This window comes from Chiloscyllium plagiosum, chromosome 4 (assembly GCF_004010195.1).
Source record: "Chiloscyllium plagiosum isolate BGI_BamShark_2017 chromosome 4, ASM401019v2, whole genome shotgun sequence".
NCBI lineage: Eukaryota > Metazoa > Chordata > Chondrichthyes > Orectolobiformes > Hemiscylliidae > Chiloscyllium > Chiloscyllium plagiosum.
This window is the reverse complement of record NC_057713.1, coordinates 108,039,706-108,057,321: the sequence shown is the minus strand read 5'-3', so window position 1 is coordinate 108,057,321 and position 17,616 is coordinate 108,039,706. Positions and strand designations below refer to the sequence as shown.

General features: G+C 42.7%; 1 protein-coding gene across 4 annotated transcripts in view; it reads right to left on the bottom strand.

Moving 5' to 3' along the window:
• LOC122549303 (upstream-binding protein 1-like) overlaps positions 1-17,616 on the bottom strand; it is a 144,378-nt gene that overhangs the window by 89,965 nt on the left and 36,797 nt on the right. Inside the window, exon 1 of one of the 4 annotated variants that reach the window (XM_043688894.1) lies at positions 1,730-1,763. The exons of the other annotated variants lie outside the window; for them this stretch is intronic. The gene's annotated coding sequence lies outside the window, so the exon portion shown is untranslated. Of the gene's footprint in view, positions 1-1,729; positions 1,764-17,616 lie in introns of those variants that run through there. 4 annotated transcript variants of the gene reach the window in all.

The following is a 17,616-nucleotide window of genomic DNA, read 5'->3' as shown; positions in this document are numbered from 1 at the left end:
AAGGCTGAAGTACTTGCAGCAATTTTCAACCAGAAATACACAGTGGATGATCCACTTCGGCCTCCTCCCATAGTCCCGAGCATCACAGGTGCTAGCCTTCAGCCAGTTCAACTCACTCCATATGATATCAAGAAATGGTTGGAGACATTGGATAGTGTAAAGGCTATGGGCCCTGACAACATTCAGGCAATAGTACTGAAGAAAGCACTGTCATTACCACCTCTTTATTGCTACCTTTGCTTCTGGAGCCATGACTCACCTTCTCTCAGCCTAGTATAAATACCACCCTATTTCTCCTTTTTTTAGCTTTGACAAAGGGTCAGTTAGACTCGAAACGTCAGCTCTTTTCTCTCCTTACAGATGCTGCCAGACCTGCTGAGATTTTCCAGCATTTTCTCTTTTGGTTTTAGATTCCAGCATCCACAGTAATTTGTTTTTTCCCTCCAATAGTACTGAAGACTTGTGCTCCAGAACTAGCTGCTCCCCTATCCAAGCTTATCCAGTACAGTTACAACAATGGCATGACCCAACAATGTGGAAAGTTGCCCAGATATGTCCTGTAAACACACAGCTAGACAAATCCAATCCAGCCAATTACTGCTCCATCGGTCTACTCTTGATCCTCAGTAAACTGATGGAAGGTGTAATCAACGGTGCTATCAAGCAGTATCTGCTCAGCACTAACCTGCTCACTGATGCCCAGTTTGGATTCCACCAGGGCCACTCAGTCCTGACCTCATTACAGCCTTGGTTCAAACATGGACAAAAAAGCTGAATTTCACAGGTGAAATGAGAATGACAGACCCTGACATCAAGGCCACATACACCCGAGTGTAACATGAAGCAGCAGTGACAATACGGAATCAATTGGGAATTACAGGCCAAACTCTTCACTGGTTGGTCATACCTGGCACACAGGAAGGTGATTGTGGTTGTGGGAGGTCAGTCATCTCAACTCCAGGACATTTCTGCAGGAGTTCCTCAGGGTAGCATCCTAGGCCTTACCATCTTCGGCTGCTTCATCAATGACATTTCTTCCATCATAAGGTCAGAGTGGGATGTTCACTGATGATTCCGCAATGGTCAGCACCATTTGTGACTCCTCAAATACTGAAGGATTCCATTTCAAAAACAACAAGATCTTAACAATATCCAGATTTGGGCTGACAAATGGCAAGTAACATTCATACCATACAAATGCCAGGCAACGACTGTCTTCAATAAGAGACAATCTAACCACCGCCCCTTGATATTTGATTGTATTACCATCACTATCAACATCCTGGGGGTTACCATTGATCATAAAATCAACTACACTCTCTATATAAATAGTGACCACAAGAGCAGGTCAGAGGCTTGGAATATCGCGGTGAGTAACTCACCTCCTGTCTCCTGAATGGCTGTCCGCCATCTACAAGGCGCAGGTCAGGAGTGCGATGGAATACTCCCCATTTGCCTGAATGTGTGGAGCTCCAACAATACTCAAGAAGCTTGATACCATCTTGGGCAAAGCAGCCCGCCTGATTTCACCACATCCACAAACACCTACTCTCTCCATCACTGAGACTCAGTAGCAGTAGTGTGTACTATCCACAAGTTGCAGTGCAGAAATTCGCCAAAGATCCTTAGACAGCACCTTCCAAACCCATGTTCACATCCGTTTAGAGAGACAAAGGCAGCAGATACACAAAAACACTGACACCTGCAAATTCCCTTCAAATTCACTCACCATCCTAAGTTGGAAATATGTCGCCATTCCTTCATTGTTGCTGTGTCACAATCTTGGAATTCCTTCCTCAAGTGAGTTGAAGTCTACCTACAGCACATGGACTGCAGCATTTCAAAAAGGCAGCTCACCACCATCTACTCAAGGACCACTAGGAATGGGCAATACATGCTGGCCAGCCAGTGATGTCCATGCCCCTTGGGTGAATAGTAAAAAAAAACTTTGTTACCTTATCAAAGAACTTAAGTTAGTTCCACACACAATGTGCTTTTAACATTCATGTTGACTTTAACTTATTATCTACTTGAAGCCAAGTGTCAGTTAGTCTTCTTATGAATCATTATCTCTCGAGGTTCCTTACCAATGACATAAAGCTGACTGACTGTTGCTTACTGGATTTATCCCTCACACCTTAAACAGATTTGGAAAGTTTGCATTTGTTCAAAACAGGGACCTTGTGGTGCAGTGATAATGTCCCTACTTCTGAGCCAGGACACCTGTGTTCAGTTCCCATCTGCTCCATCGGTGTGTAATGAAAATATCTTCAAGGCATCCGTTCTCAAAGGTACTACTTTTACCAGTAAAACTTGAGTTAGATGAATAGGCTGTGGTTCATGGTATCCTGGCAGGAATTACAGTTCTTTTTCATATTCCTAACTGATGGTTGTAAATCTAGGGTTTAATACCTCATCCAAATGGAACAGAAGTACTATCAACCTATAGGTACACCAGAAAAGAGTGAACACCCGAATTTAGTTGAAAGTTAAATGGAAACTTTGGATGAAGTTACTTTCCCTACAGAGAAATGTTTGTACTATGTGGCCAAACCATTTTATTTTTAAAGGTGAATTTTGTTCGAATACTGTTTTGACTAATAATTTTTGATTTCAGACTGTATCCTTTTAACTCACTAAAGATGATGGTCCTGTAGTTAACTATTTTTGTACTTGGTTGCACATGTCCTTTTCTATTCCTATCCTTACATTTTCCACGTGAGCAATTCATTCCATAGAACTAGACCCAGCACAACCTCCTACTTTGTTAGGCTTGAGGCAAACTAATCAAAACACTTCTCTTGTAAATATTTCAGAAATTTCTCCTCTTTTTGTGTTGTTTCTACCATGAGCTATGTTATGATAAATGAGATTTCTTATGTCACAATTCCAAATTTCTTGCACTTTTCTATGATTTGCAATTTGCCTTCAAATTATTTTCTCTATCTATTCTTACCTTTCAATAGCAAATAATATGCACTCAGTAATGTAATTGCTGCTTAATTTTCCTTTAATTCTGATCAAATGAAGTCTGACTTAGGCTCCTCAAATATATCATTCCTTGCATGATAGTATATAATGAGTCAACTGTAGGTCAATGGTAGCCCTCTTGCCTCTGAATAAGAGATATTCTGGGATCATAAATCAGTTTTCAATTGTGGCTGACGCTCCAGTGCAGTACTGAGGGAGTGCGCACTGCTGGAGAGGTTAAACAAAGTCCCTGTTTGTTATTGTTGGTGAATATAAAAGATCCTATTGAATTTTGAAGAACAGCAAGAGAATTCCGTCTAATATGGGACCTCAATGAACGTCAAATAAAATTATCTGGTCATAATCATGTTGTTGTTTGTGGGAGCTGCTGTGTACAAATTGGCTGCTGAGTTTCCTACACTTCAATAATGAAAAAAGTAAATTGATTGATTGATTGTTTGACTTATTGTTGTCACATACCAAGATACAGTGAGAAATGTTTTGTATGAAATGCAGGCGGATCATTACATGCAAAGCATGCTAGTAGAACAGAGTGCAGAATGCAGTGTTACAGTCACAGAGAAGATACAGAGAGAGAGATCAGAATTAACACTCGAGAGGTTCATTCAAAAGTCTTATAACAGCAGGGAAGTAGCTGATCTTGAATACATTTGTATGTGTATTCAAGCTTTTATATCTCTGTCCAACAAAAGAGGATAGAAGAGAGTTTAACCTGGGTGGGAAGAGTCTGTGATTATGTTGGTTGCTTACCTGAGGCAGCGGGAAATGTATAAGAGTTAATGGATGGAAGGCTGGTTTGTGTGATGGACTGGACTGAGTTCACGACTCTCTGTAGTTTCTTGCAGTCTTGGAAGGAGCAGTTGTCATACCAGGCTGTGCTGCACCCAGATAGGACACTTTCTGTGGTACACCAATAAAAAATGGTAAGTGTCCTTTTGGATAATTTCCTTAGCCTCCTGAGGAAGTGGAGACATTATTTTGCTTTCTTGACCATCATATCGACATGGGTGGACCAGAACAGATTATAGGTGATCATTGCTCCCAGGAGCTTAAAGGTCTTGACCATTTCCACCTCAGCACCATTATTACAGGCAGTGGCGTGCCCTTCACTCCGCTTCCTGAAGTCAATGACCAGCTCTTTCATTTTGCTAATGTTGATGGAGAGATTGTTGTCGTTACACCATGCCACTAAGCAATTTGTTTTCTGTATTCTGTCTCATCATTGTTTGAGATCCAACCTACAATGATGATGTCATCAGCAAACTTGTAAAAGGAGTTGGAGCAGAATTTGGCCACACAGTTATGAGTGTATAAGGAGTAAAGTAGGGAGCTGAGTATACAGCCTTGCGGGGCACAAGAGGATTATAGTTGTTGTCACCTATTCTTACTGATTGCAGTCTGAGAGTCAGGATGTTGAGGATCCAATTACTGAGGGAGGTGGGGGGAGTCAAGACCCAGGTCTTAGAGTTTAGAGATAAGTTTGTTTGGAATTATGGTGTTGAAGGCAGAACTGTAATCAATAGTAAAACCCTGGTGTAGGTATCCTCGTTATTCAGATATTCCAAGGATGAGTTTAGGGCCAAAGAGATGGTCTGCTGTGGGCCTGTTGTGCTGGTAGGTGAATTGCAAAGGATCAAGGCAATTTGGTAGATTGGAGTTGATGTGAGCCATGACTAACCTCTCAAAACACTTCATAATTATGGAGGTCAGAGCTATTGAGTGCTAGCCATTGAGACACGTTACATTATATTTCTTTAGCAAAATCGCCATAGTCCTATCAGACCATATGCTGCTTTGTCATTAGAAAGAGACAATTGGTGGTGTTTTAACCTGAGCGTCACACACCTCAGGCAAGGGAAGATGTTGAGAAGGAGAAGCATTACACTGCATCGCAACCAGCTATCCAGCTAAATGAGCTAACTGACCCTAACTAATAGACTGATTGTAAGACACTTTGGGAGGTCCACTGGAGTGAAAAACAATGCAAATGTAGTTTTTTTTCAATACTGTCATTGCTTAATATACATCCTTCCTCTCCACCTCTAATCTCAATGCTTCCAAATCATTCCTGAATATCCTGAGTCAGAAATATTAAGTTCCCAAATACTCCCCTCTTTGAATCAGGTATCAGTTTGCCTTCTGGTTTAATCCAGTATACAGAGCGACAATCTTCCCACTGAATGGACAGTAGGGGACACTAAATGTGTCAACAGAAAGACAGATCCGGATACCGATCATAAGTTATTTACATAGGACTGTGCTGCTGCCAACTGGTCAATTTTAGCAGTGCTTCCAGTTGGGATTATTCACTTGTAAGAAATTGCGATGAAAGTGAATTGACATGGTGGCCCTTTTTAAAGAATATTAGAAGAACAATGACCCAGATTTTCTGATGGGCCAATAGTTGGTATTCCAGAATAGATGGGAGTTACTTATGTGGATCCTGTGGAATATCCATCGTGGTAGATTGAAGGAATTGTCTGGTATATTGAAGATTTCACTGGCAATTCCTCTGCACCTGGAACCCTTCAAACGTCTCCATTCGGTGTGAGAAATCAGAAGGTTCTGGTGAAATTAAGCAAATAAGTTACTCAGGATGTCATCAAGATGGCATCAGAATAGGGCTCCTGAGCCAGAGCTCATCTATGCAGAGTGCTTTTTTTCTTTTTTTTATTTACCTCTTGTCCTGAGCTTGGATAGCATCAGTAGCAGTGAGGAACCCCAGCGTGGACTCAAGTAGGCCCAGAGTGGACTCGAGTGAGCCGTTACTTACTTTTCCGGGACCTGGCATCAGCATTGGTGGCTGCTACGTCCGCAGAGACAAAGAAGGTCCAGCAGCAAAAGATGGAGCCTGAGGATTGGCGATTTTGTCATTGGTTGGGTCTGGCACTGGTGGCGGCAAAATGGTGGCGGAACAACATCACAGTGACATTGACGAGGTGGGTCCTATGGCGAAACATGTGACTCTGCAGTTGGTTGTCAAAAGGTGTGATGCTGGAAAAGCACAACCAGTCAGGCAGCATCCAAGGAGCAGAGAGTTGACATTTCAAGCATATGCTCTTCTGACATTAGTTGGTCCAGCCCAGGAGGGGACAAAGTGAGGGCAGAGGAGAATTGGCCCACTAGCAAAAGATGGCGCCTGAAGAGTGGCAACTTCAACATTGTTTGATTTCGATGTGGATGGTAGCAAGGTGGTGGAGGGGGTTGGCGGTGCAGGCAATGTTGTTGATCAGGTGGTTCACCGCTGATGGACTCTTTTTAAGCTATATCTTTTTTTTCTTATTCTTAAAACTATTCAAAAATGGCATAGGATCATGGTGACAGTGAAAAAGCTTTCTCTTTCTGTAAAATACATGTGACAATAAAATCATTCATTCAGGAAATGTTAGATTACTAAATACATTGTTTGATTCCTGGATAACATTTCAACTGACTTCATATTTACCTCACACACTAACTACACCTCAGTCAGACCATGAACCCCCCAATCCTGAATCCTGAACCTGGGACCCAAACTCTCTTCCCTTGTTCTGCAGCTGATCCTTCTTCATGGCACCGTGCCTCTTCTTCCCCCATTTTTCCACTGCAGACTCAACACTTCCTTTACCCTACTCCACTCCTGAACCCCTCTTCCCCAGCTCTGCACCCAACATCCCCACCTTCACCCTGAGGGTCCAACCTTCACTAACCCCTGCCAGACCCATACCACCTTCCCTACTCTGCACCTGACCTTCCCTTAATCTTCTAGAACTTGATCCTCCCTTACCCCATCCACTGCCAGACCTGACCCCTCTTCCCTACTCAGCACCTGACTTTCTCCCACACCACTTGACACGCTTACTCCACTCCACATCCAAAGCCCCTTCCCCTCCTCTGTCTCTTAGGAGCCAGTGCCCATCCTCCATACTCCCTGCCAGTTGTCTACAGATGAAGTTGTCTACAGGGATTTTAGCAAGGTCTTCGATAAGGTTTTGCATGGGAGACTGGTTAGTAAGTTTAGATCACAAGGGATTCAGGAAGACCTGGTCAATTGGATACAAAATTGGTTTGACAATAGGAGACAGAGGGTGGTGATGGAAAGTTGTTGTTTGCACTGGAGACTTGTGACCAGTGGTGTGCCTCAAGAATCAGTGCTGGGTCCACTGTTGTTTGTCATTTATATAAATGATATGGATGAGAATATAAGAGGCATAGTTGGTAAGTTTGCAGATGAAACCAAAATTGGCAGTATGGTGGACAGTGAGGAAGGTTCTAAGAGTACAATGAGATCTTAATAAGCTGGACCAATGAGCCAAGGAGTGGCAGATGGAGTTTAATTTTGATAAATGGAAGGTGTTGAATTTTTGTAAGACAAACCAGGGCAAGACTAACATAGTTAATAGTAGGGCCCTGGGGAGTGTTGTGGAACAGAGAGACATAGGGGTACAGGTATATAAACCCTTGAAAGGGGCATCACAGGTAGACAGGGTGGTGAAGATAGTGTTTGGCATGTGTGCTTTCATTGATCAGAGCATTGAGTATAGGAATTGGGACATCATGTTGCAGCTGTACAAGACTTTGGTGAGGCCAGTTTTGGAGCACTGCATACAATGTTGGTCCTCTACTACAGGAAGGATATTATTGAACTAGCAAGGATGCAAAAAAGATTTACAAGGATGTTACTGAGACTGGAGGGTTTGAGTTATAAGGAGAGAGGCTGGATAAGCTGGGACTTTTTTTCCTGGAGTGTAGGATGTTGAGCAGTGACCTGATAGAGATTTATAAAACCATGAGAGGCATAAATAAGGTGAATAGCCAAGGTCTTTTTCCAAGGGTAGGGAAGTCCATAACTAGAGGGCATAAGTTTAAGATGAGACTGGAAAAATGTAAAAGGGACCTGAGGGACAACTTTTTCACATAGAGGGTGGCGCATACATGGAACAAACTGCTAGAGGAAGTGGTAGAGGTGAGTGCAATTACAACATTTTAAAGACATTTGGACAGGTACATAAATAGGAAAGGTTTACAGGGATATGGCCCAAACTTAGGCATGTGGGACTAGTTTGGTTTAGGAAACTTGGTCGGCATGGATGAGTTGGACTGAAGAGTCTGTTTCTGTGCTGTGTGACTCTATGGCAAACTAAGCATTTATTTATCAGAATACAGCAGCTGACTGCTGGGAAAAGGTGGCACAGGTACTTTCCCCAGCAGTTCTGCATTACAGCTCCTTATTTATGAAGGACCCTTGATTAAAATCTTTTCAAAGTACTTGGGAGCTCGTTCCTTTCATAAAAAGGGGAGCGGAGCAGCAATCTGCTTGAGAGTATATCATTGTTGTCAACAGTCCTCAGTCCAGTCAGAGGAGATAGCCTTCAGTCGGGGGTCTTGACAATTCAAACGCAGCCTCCGATACCAGTCAAGGAGCTTGTGAGCACTAGGTTAGTCACCCAGGGTGGTCAGAGTCATGATTCTCTCCTCAAAAAGGGCAAGAAGCTAACTGTAGGGCAGCCTGCCACTGTCTTGATTTTTAATTCATTCATGGGTTTGGGTGTTTCTCGGTGAGCTGGCATTAAGTGCTAATCCCTAATTATCAAGAGGAGTGACATTTCGGCCAGACTAGGTGTGGAAGGCAGATTCCTTTCCAGAATGGCATTAGTGAACTAGATATGTTTAACAAATCTTGACAGTCGTATTTACTTAGCGGGACACTATCTCACCTGCACCAAGAGTAACAGCTTTCACCTCTCTCTGTGCCTGTTTTAACAACAGTGGGACAGCATGTTGGCTCAGTGGTTAGCACTGAAGCCCCACAGCACCAGGGGGCCAGGTTCGAGTCTACTCTTGGGTGACTGGCTGTGTTGAGTTTGCACATTCTCCCTTTGTCTGTGTGGGTTTTCTCTGGGTGCTCCGATTTCCTCCCTGTGTAGATTAAGTGGATTAGCCAAGAGATGTACAGGGTTACAGGAATATGATATGGGGGTGGGTCTGATTGGGATGTTCTTTGGAAGGTGGGCCAATTGCCCTGCTTCTGCGCTGTAGGGATTATATGATAATTGTCACATGGTCATAATTGGACTGGCTTTGTTGTTTATTCCAGTTTTTTTTTCATTGAATTCAAATTTCACCATCTGCCATGATGGGATTGGAATTCATGTTGCCAGAACACTGACCTGGGGTTTTGGAATACTAACCCAATGATATTACCACTGCACCACCAACACACCTTTCTGCCCTGTTGAGGACTCTTTTTCTCCTGGAATGAAAAAGAAGCAGGTATAAAGAGAGGTGAAATTGGTGGCACAGATGTTACTGTTGGTGCAGATGAGGTGGTGTCCCAGTAAGTAAATAGGCAACACAGAGGGCATGCAGAGTTAGTGACGTGGGGATTAGGTTGGGTGAGAACAAGTAAGGGAAAATGCTGCCTGCAGTAATAAGTGTTAGGTCATGAGCCTTGATGGGAATTGAGTACAGTAGCAGAGATAGAATGTTAAAAATCAAACAACATCAGTTTACACCAACAGGTTTATTTGGAAGCAGTAGCTTTCAGAGTGCTGCACCTTCATCAGGTCATTGTCCGAAAGCTAGTGCTTCCAAATAAACCTGTTGGACTATAACCTGATGTTGTATGATTTTTAAATTTGTACACCCAGTCCAGCACCAACACATCCAAATCAGAGATGGAATGAGTTTGATCTATGAGTGAGAGGATTGTGTCATTTACATGCTGGATTAGAGAAGATCATTGATCTGCTTTCTACATTGCTGTGCATTCCTTCAGACTGTTGAGACTTCACTGACCCAGGTATCAACCTCGGACCAGTCTGGCATGGTCTGGTATTGTATTCTGTGCTATTCCTGAGGGAAGAGACTGGCCTTGCTCTGTACCACCTGTCCAGCAGAATCTCCAGAATCTTCCCTCTCTGCCACATCCAAGTCAGGAATCATGCAGGGCAGCTTAGAATTATTAGCGCTTGTCTACTTGCACAACAGACTTTTTAAGATGGCTCCAACACAATGGATGCAAACCCATTCTGGAAAGTCTTGGCAGTTTTTTTCTGGGTATGGCAATGATAGAATTGGATGAGAGGAGCCCCATAGGAGTGAGGGAGGTTGTTGATGAGTTTAGGTAAGATTTGGCAAGAAAATTTATTGGCTTCACAGAGAGAATGCCTCCATGAAACTCAATGGAATTGACACTTAGCCAAAACAAATTCAATCCTTGCTTACCCTGATAATCAGTTACTAAACATATTCACACAAGACTATTGATCTACATTTAACAAAGTTAAATTCATTATTTAAAATAAAGGTGCTGTTATATAAAAGGTAATTGGGAGAGATCTTACCACAAACAACAAAAGAGGTTTCAAACCCATTTTTTCACAGCACTATCCTTTACAGATACTAATCCCCAGCAAAGTATCACTCCTCCCTCCTTGCACTCTATAATTTCTTAGTACAGAATCAGAAGCATTTACTCTTGACAATGTTTTGCACATTCACCAGATGTGATTTTCTTTGTCTCCCCCGAGACACACATACGAAAACTAACTCACTGACTTTTTTCACCGAACTCGTAAGAAGAAAATGCTGATTACTTTAACATTTCAAGGCTTCTAAACAGCTGTTAAGGCTCTTTTATTCTGATTAGAGTCATAGAGGCATTGAGCTGTACAGAACAGAAACAGACCCTTTGGTCCAACTCTCCATGCTGACCAGATATCCTAAATTAATCTAGTCCCATTTGCCAGCACTTGGCCCATATCCATCCAAACCCTTCCTATTCATATTCCTATCCAGATGCCTTTTAAGTGTTGTAATTGTCCCAGCTTCCACCACTTCATCTGGCAGCTCATTCCATACATGCACCATCCTCTGTGTGGAAAAAGTTGCCCCTTAGGTCCTTTTCGAATCATTCTCCTCTCACCTTAAACCTATGCCCTCTAGTTCTGGACTCCCCTATCCCAGGGGAAAGACCTTGGCTATTCACCTTATCCATGCCCCTCATGATTTTCTGAACCTCTATAAGATTAACCTTCAGCTTCCGACATGCCAAGGAAAACAGCTCCAGCCTATTCAGCCTCTCAAACCATCCAATCCTGGCAACATCCTTGTAAATCTTTTCTGAATTTTTTCAAGTTTCACAACATTCTTCCTATGGGAAGGAGACCAGAATTGCACACAATATTCCAAAAGTGGCGTAACCAATATCCTGTACAGCTGCAATATGACTTCCCAACTCCTGTACTCAATGCTCTGACTAATAAATTTGTTAGTTTTTAAAATGCTATGAGGCTTTCTACCTCTACCATGCTTGCAGGTATTGAGGTTCAGACTCCCATCAACTTCTTGTTGAATAGAAACTATTCAAATCCCTTCTCAATGTGTTAGCAATTATTTTAAATGTATATGTCCAGCTTTTGAGCTCTTTGCTAACAGAGAAGCCCCTCATAATTTTTATATAACTCAATTATATCTTCTCTCCCACTTCTGTTTCAAAGAAAACTACACATGTAGTCTTTCCTCATTACTCAAATTGTTTTATTTTGGGGACTATTCCCAAATCTGCTCTATATCCTCTTCAATAGAACCACAACCTTCAATCTTCTACTTGATAAAGAAACTTAAGAATGAAACTGGGCAGACCACCTGACATCAAACTAAGCAATGGAAACATTAGCAGATAGAGCTCTGTCAACCCTGCAAAGCTCCCTTCCCCCCACCTCCTAACATCTGAGGGCTAGTGCCAAAATTGTACCGACTGTCTCATAAATGAGCCAAATAATAGCCTGGCATAGTAATTCTCATGGAATCAACCTTACTGACAATGTCCCAGATACCATCATCATTATTCCTGTGTATGCCCTGCCTCACTGGCAGGACAAGTTCCAGTAGAGGTGGCTGCACAGTGGTTCACCCAACTAGCATCACCCATATTTCATAAATAAACTTTCAAAACAATCCTGTATGCCTCATAACCCTTAATTTGTCCTGCTACTCACAAGAATATTTGTATATACACTCCAAGAGCCTTCTGTTCCTTTATATTTTTTAGGATTATTAATTGGACATTCCCTGTCTCGCATGTCTCCATCAAATGTATTACCTCACACCTCTCTGGATTGAATCTCATTGGTTACTTTGCTGCCCATGTGACCAGTCCATCAATAGTTTCTAGCTTTCTTCCTCATGATCAATCACACTGCTAATGTTCATCTAATTTGCAAATGTCTTAATCACAGCCTCTAAATTTAATATTAGCATCATTAACATATTCTATAAAATAGCAATTGGTCATATACCAGGTTCTACACAACCCCACTGGAAACTGCCTTCCAATCACAAAAATATCTGAAAGTAGTAATTTACTTCTTGCCATTTGGCCAATTTTGGATACAACTTGCCAATCACCCTTAGATCCCATAAACTTTTAATTTTCCCACCAGTCTGCCATGTGGTACCATTGAGACGAAAACAAATACATGACCCTCATGGACAACCACATTACCTCTTCAAAAAATTAGTCAGCCACAATGTTTCCAAACAATCCATGCTAATTCTCCTTGATTTCTAAATGACCACTGATATAGTATCAGAATTTGTTTCAGCAAAGGATCTCAGAGGAGTCTTGGCTCCCAGAGATGCGATATACGGACCCACCAGTGTATGTGAGGAAGATGCAGATGCAAATCCCACCCAGATTGTGGAGCCAAATGGAATGGATACTTCATCCTAAAGACAGATTGGAGAAAATACCACTGCCTTACTCTTACCAGGGACCGGACCAATTCATGAGGTAACATTTTAGAGGTCATAAGCCCAGCTCATTTTGTGTAAAGGAAAAGCACCATGGGTTCTTCTGATGGTAAGAAGAATCATCATATTTTGGATACAACTTGCCAATCACCCTTAGATCCCATAAACTTTTAATTTTCCCACCAGTCTGCCATGTGGTACCATTGAGACGAAAACAAATACATGACCCTCATGGACAACCACATTACCTCATTGATCAATCAGAGCCCACCCCAAGCTGAGCAATTCTTAGCAAATAAAATACTGACCTGTCCTAGTCGCCATTCTTCCGTTGGTCTTTGAGGATTAGGAATCTAATTCCAACATGCTGATGGTAAATAGGTAACCAAGAAACAAAAGGTGAAGGCTTCTCTGGCTTGGAAGCTTGATTTATCCTGGTGAGTTTGAGGACTTGCAGTCAACAGGCAATGTACATGTGATAGCATTGGTTGACTGTGAGCTGCATAACTTCAACATTAAAGTTGCTGCTTTTCAAGATTGATTGACCCACGATCAATACATAAGGCCAATTTATACTTAACTACTGACATGACAAAATGGCTGGTGACTACCATGGTCATGGAGTGAGTTTTGCTGTTGACAATGGATTAGCAGAGATATTGCAGTGTCTGTCAGGATAAATTAATGCCTTACGTTTCTTTATCTACCATCAGATGGAAATTTGTCACTATTATCTGAGCTGCTGCACTAACCTTGCATACTAATGACACAGTCACTTGTATGATACTCTAGATATGCAGATGAGCCACAAGAACAGGTCAGAGACTAGGAGTTCGGCAGCAAGTAACTCACCTCCTGTTCCCCAATGTCTGTCTATTAACTGCAAGACACAAACCAGGAATTAATGGATTAGTCTCCACATGCCTGGATGAGTGCAACTCCAACAGCATTCAAGAAACATAACATCATACAGAACAAAGCGTCCTGCTTAATTCACAGACCATCCACCACTTCAACATTCAGCCCCTTCACCACCAAAACAAAATGGTAACGGTGTGCACTATCTACAGATACACTACAGTGACGCACCATGACTCCTTCAACAGCACTTTCCAAACCACAACCTCCACTATGCATAAGGATGAGAGTAGCAGATACAGGAGAATGACACCATCTGCAATACCACCACCTGCAAATTCATCTCCAAGCCCCATTCCATCATCATTTGGAACTACATCAATATACCTTCAACTGTCGTTGGGTCAAAATCCTGAAATTCTCTTCCCTGTATCACAAGGACTGGAATCACTCAAGAAGGCTGTTCACCACCAACCTTCTCAAGGGCAATTGATTGGGCAATGATTGCTGACCTAGCCAAAATGGTAGGCAGAATGTCCAACGGCAATCGGAATGTAGGCTGTCAAGAACAGAGGGGGTAGACTGTGAACTGCAAGTACATCAGCAGTACATCCCTGCTTTTGTAATCTAGCCCTCTCAAAATGAATGCTAACATTGTGTTTGCCTTCCTAACTGCCAACTGAATCTGCACGTTAACCTGAGAGAATTCTGAACTCAGACTCCCAAGTCCCTTTAAGCTTTAGATTTATGAAGCCTTTCCCCATTTATGTCTCTATTCTTCCTACCAAAATGCATAACCTGTTCCTTTCCTACATTTTATTCTATCTGCCACTTGTTTGCCCACTCTCTTGACCAATTCAAGTCCTTCTGCAGATTCCTGGCCTCCTCAATACCACTTGTCCTTCCACCTATCTTAGCAATAATGCCCTGAGTCACTTCATCCAGATCATTAACATAGAACATGAATAGTTGTGGTCCCAACACTAACCCTTGCAGAACTCTAGTAGTCACTGGCTAAAAAAGACTGCTTTATCCCCACTGTCTGCCTTCTGCCAGTCAGCGAATCCTCAATCCTTGCCAGTACCTTCCTCTAACACAATGGGCTCTTATTTAGTAGCCTCCTTTGGGGCACCTTGTTAAAGGCTTTCGAGAAATCGAAATAGATCAAGTTCACTGACTCTACTTTGTCTAATTTGCTCATTACCTCCTCAAAGAATTTGAACAGATTTGTCCAGCTTGACCTACCCTTGACAAAGCCGTGCTTCCATGTGGTCCACAATCACATTCTTAGTAATGGATTCTAAAATTCAAAGTTTGGGAGAAGATTTATAGCTCGGGTGCTCGTTGTTGTGGTTCTGTTCGCCGAGCTGGGAGTTTGTGTTGCAGACATTTCGTCCCCTGTCTAGGTGACATCCTCAGTGCTTGGGAGCCTCCTGTGAATCGCTTCTATGATGTTTCCTCCGGCATTTCTAGTGATTTGTATCTGCCGTTTCCGGTTGTCAGTTCCAGCTGTCCGCTGCAGTGGCCGGTATATTGGGTCCAGGTCGATGTGCTTATTGATTGAATCTGTGGATGAGTGCCATGCCTCTAGGAATTCCCTGGTTGTTCTCTGTTTGGCTTGTCCTATAATAGTAGTGTTGTCCCAGTCGAACTCATGTTGCTTGTCATCTGAGTGTGTGGCTACTAAGGATAGCTGGTCATGTCGTTTCGTGGCTAGTTGGTGTTCATGGATGGTTAGCTTCTTCCTGTTTGTTCTATGTATTGTTTTGTGCAGTCCTTGCATGGGATTTTGTACACTACATTGGTTTTGCTCATGCTGGGTATCGGGTCCTTCGTCCTGGTGAGTTGTTGTCTGAGAGTGGCTGTTTGTGTGCTGTTATGAGTCCTAGTGGTTGCAGTAGTCTGGCTGTCAGTTCAGAAATGTTTTTTATGTATGGTGGTGTGGCTCATCCTTTAGGTTGTGGCATGTCCTCATTCCATTGTCTTTCCCTTAGGCATCTGTTGATGAAATTTCGGGGGTATCCGTTTTTGGCGAATACATTGTATAGGTGTTCTTCTTCCTCTTTTTGCAGTTCTGGTGTACTGCAGTGTGTTGTGGCCCTTTTGAACAGTGTCTTGATGCAACTTCTTTTGTGTGTGTTGGGGTGGTTGCTTTCGTAGTTTAGGACTTGGTCTGTGTGTGTGGCTTTCCTGTATACCTTTGTGGTGAATTCTCCATTCGGTGTTCTCTGTACCATCACATCTATGAATGGGGGTTGGTTGTCCTTTTCTTCCTCTCTAGTGAATCGGATTCCTGTGAGTGTGGCGTTGATGATCCGGTGTGTGTTCTCTATTTCTGTGTTTTTAATGATTACAAAGATATCATCTACATGTCTGACCCAGAGTTTGGGTTGAATTTGCGGTAAGACTGTTTGTTCTAACCTTTGCATTACTGCTTCTGCTATGAATCCAGAGATGGGTGAGCCCATGGGTGTGCCGTTGATTTGTTCATATATTTGGTTGTTGAATGTGAAGTGTGTTGTGAGGCACAGGTACAGTAGTTTGAGTATGCAGTCTTTGTTGATAGGTTCCCCGTTGTGTTGTCTGTTCTGTATATCCAACAGGTTGGCTATTGTTTCTCTGGCTAGGGTTTTATCGATAGAGGTGAACAGTGCCATTACATCGAATGAGACCACAGTTTCTTCCTTGTCTATGTGTATGTTTCTGATGATGCCCAAGAATTCCTGTGTTGACTGTATAGAGTGTCTGGATCCGCTGATCAGGTGTTTCAGTTTCTGCTGTAGTTCTTTAGCCAGTTTGTGTGATGGTGTCCCTGGTAGTGATACTATGGGTCTGCGTGGGATGTCTGGTTTGTGCACTTTAGGTAGTCCATAGAATCTGGGGGTGTTGTTGCTTTCATGTTTCATTCTCTGTAGGTCAAACCTGGTTATCTGTCCGTTTTTTTGTAGGTTCCACCATGTGTTGTTTATCCGATTGGTGAGCTGTGGGGTGGGGTCAAACTCCCTCTTTTGGTAGGTGTTGGTATCTGCAAGTAGTTGTTGCGCAGTTTGGATGTACTCTGCTTTGTCCAGGATGACCGTCATTCTGCCTTTGTCTGCTGGTAGTATGATTATGTTCTTATCATTTCTTAGTGCTTTTAGTGCTTCCCTCTCCTTGGTGTTGAGGTTATGTGATTGTCTTTTCCTTGTTATCAGGGGTACGATACTTTGTCTCACTATTTGTTGTGTCTATTCTGTCAGTCCATTGTTTCTGAATGTGCATTCTAGTGCTGCTAGGAAGTCTGCTGTCTTGGCGTCCCTGTGGTTGTAGTTGAGTCCCTTGGCCAGTGTGGTTCTTTCCGTGTCTGTGGGCTGTCTGTGGGAGAGGTTTCTAACCCACAGGTGTCCTCTCTGTAGTGTGTTAGTTTGGCCATTTTTTCTTTTAGTGCCGTTTTTTTGCGGTGTGTGGTCCTGTTCTGTACTATGGTGATGGCCTGTTCTCTGGTCCGGGTCCATTCCTGATTGGTGGTTTTTGAAATTAACGATTTTTGGCGCGCAATTTCTTGTCTGTATTTGTGTAGTCTTTGTTTGCGTCTGTAATTATTACCTGGATCATCCTGAATGCGTTCTGTCTGGCTGTGTCCCTGGCTTGTGGGTTGTTGACTGGTGGTCTGTATCTGACACATGGTGGAAGGATTCGATTCTACCAAAAGAGGGAGTTTGACCCCACCCCACAGCTCACAAATAGGATAAACAACACACTGAGGAACCTACAAAAAAACAGACAGATAACCAGGTTTGACCTACAGAGAATGAAACATGAAAGCAACAACACCCCCAGATTCTAAGGACTACCTAAAGTGCACAAACCAGACATCCCACGCAGACCCATAGTATCACTACCAGGGACACCATCACACAAACTGGCTAAAGAACTACAGCAGAAACTGAAACACCTGATCAGCGGATCCAGACACTCTATACAGTCAACACAGGAATTCTTGCACATCATCAGAAATATACACATAGACAAGGAAGAAACCATGGCCTCATT